The sequence below is a fragment of the Pteropus vampyrus genome, unplaced genomic scaffold (genome assembly GCF_000151845.1).
Source record: "Pteropus vampyrus isolate Shadow unplaced genomic scaffold, Pvam_2.0 Scaffold414, whole genome shotgun sequence".
Lineage (NCBI taxonomy): Eukaryota > Metazoa > Chordata > Mammalia > Chiroptera > Pteropodidae > Pteropus > Pteropus vampyrus.
Genome location: NW_011889195.1, coordinates 361,269 through 363,717, shown reverse-complemented (window position 1 = coordinate 363,717; position 2,449 = coordinate 361,269).

Genomic DNA, 2,449 nt, shown 5'->3' with positions numbered 1-2,449 from the left:
ACCCAAATAAGCCCGTGTCTTTCTTAGAAACCTACATTTGCTATGCAAACTCGACTCCAAGACCAACCTCAAGCTTCCTTTCCACATCTGAAAAGGTTGCCTCCTTCCACCCGACACACGCGTAGAGATTCTGGAGTCGCTGCTGAATTCGACGGATAATGAAGCGAAAACAAAAAGCGAGTTATTTAAATGAAAGAATGAAAGTTACTGGAAAACTACAGTCTAGTTTTCCATGGTTCTCTTCCAAAACCATGCTAATGTTCCTGTGAGGGGATCGAGGCGTGGAGGGATATGAACAAAAGCTGGCAGGAGGAGCCGGCCCAGTCAGCCCGTGGAGCCTGAAGACCGCCCGAATCAGACCTGTGGCCCCACGGCCTCGGCTTCCCACGCTGCTGAAGGGGACGATTCACTCAGGCCCACACAAGGCAAGCTGGTTTCCTGTCCAGAAGCCAGAAGGGGCTCAGGAGTGACAGATACTAGTTACTTCGGAAGGCAGGGTCGGAGAGCCTGGCTCTGCTCCCCAGAGGTGAGAGGCAGTGGTGAAAGTCCCAACCCTCCGATCCCGGGTCGGTTTCCCTGGCAACCAGCCCCCTTCCATCTTCAGGGGCTTTCCAAAAGTTGCCTCGTTAACATAACTTCCAGTGCGATTGAAATAGGCGAGTTATGAATAACAAAAGACTTCGCCCTTTTTTCTGCTCCCACTTCCATAGCTCGGATCACTTGGGAAAATCCAAAGGTTTTAGGGGCTCTGTGGGAGGAAGGGGACAAAAAAACAGGCATATATTTCTCGTTACACATCACGATGTCCCTGAAATCGTGCAGGAAAATTCCCCAGAACTGAAGGATGGAATGGCCTAGTGAATGCCCAGGACAATGAATGAATAACGGTATGAGAGGAAATTCATATAGAAAGTCTTACTTTTTAAAAAATCAGGAATTTAGGTATAAGTATGGCAATTAGAAATATGGAAGCATTTTTTTTAAATTCCAGAAGGAGCAGCCGGCATTGCCGATTACAGATGTGTCTGGGCCATGGTGTTTCGCTGAAAAGGGGAAGAGGATCATCGCTCTTGGTTAAAACTCTAGAGGTCCAGTTTGGCTCTTAAAGCCGTGGACATATGGCTTTATGTTTTTGTTCAGAAAGAATTAAATGTAAAACATGCACCTATTTCAAGACATGAAGCGCTTATGTCAGAGTCTTTCCAGAAACTTGTAGAATTCCAGATATATGTTTCAGTTCAGACGCAATAATTACCTTGCCATTCTTTGGGTGGCAGTTAGACTCCGTAATAGTATGTATCTCAGTGAACTCTAGAAATACACGAGTTTTAAACACCTTATTAAGTCGCATAGCACATTGCTAGTACGTTGCCCTTAATTGTTTGTAGAAATGCTCATTTATGGAATTGCATATTATTCTCCTGTGTAAGAACTAAGAAAGTGGCCTGCCTTGGGGTCACTCCTTGATCAACAAAAGACTCTTGGAGCTCAATTTGGGCCATGATTCATAATGTGAGAATGAGCTGCCTCTTCCTAAGTATCTCAGATTTTTCAAGAATTCTAAGAATTTGCACATTCATTCATCAAACATTTCTTGAAGTATATTGTAAGGCAGATGTTTTGCCAGGTGCTGAAAATAATAGAGATTAGAGTCTAATGATCTGTCCAGGGATTCTAGTGACTCTAGGCTGGAATCGAGTCCTCCAGTGGCTTCAGGTATCTGAGACATTTCCGTGTTGTGGGCAAAACTCTTAAGTTTGTCATAGAAACCTGGGAGTTTCAAGGTGTCCCACCTTTTGGGACTTAAAAAATATAGAGTCCTTCAGTAGAAGGGACCTGTCACAGACCCCGTTAGTTACCTGTCCATATCAGCTCCAACCTCCCGCTTTTTCTTTGCTAAGAGAAGCTTGACTTTGTGGTCACGATGTATGAGTGCCAAAAGGTGGACCATAATTTACTTAGCCAGTGTGACAACTGTGTTTCAGACTTTCACAGCCTCCCTTGCAGCTAAGCATGGTCACATGACCACTTCTGACCGATCGTATTAAGCAGAATCCCGTTGGAATTTCCGAGAAAGCTTTTTCTTCTTACTAATAAATGAGACAGGCCTTAGTGGGAAATGCTGACTCCCTTTCTTTCTGCCTTAACACGGACGTAAGGCCTGGTGCTCTGGCAGCTTTTGTGTTGCCGTGATAATAAGAGCCAAGATGCTAGTCGAGCAGAAATAAGGGTCTCAGTGTCTAAGGGCCTCTGTGAGCATCTGACTCAGGAGCATCACTGTCTTTCTTCGCTTGTATTGAGTAAGTACCAAGATCTGTTTCCACCCACAGAACACCGAATATGTGAAGGTTTTCTCCCTTCAGCAGCCCATTCTCCAACCCCAGCTGGGTGTCCTACAATTTAATTCAGTTCTGACACTACCTGCCTGGAGCTGGCATTGGACCCCACG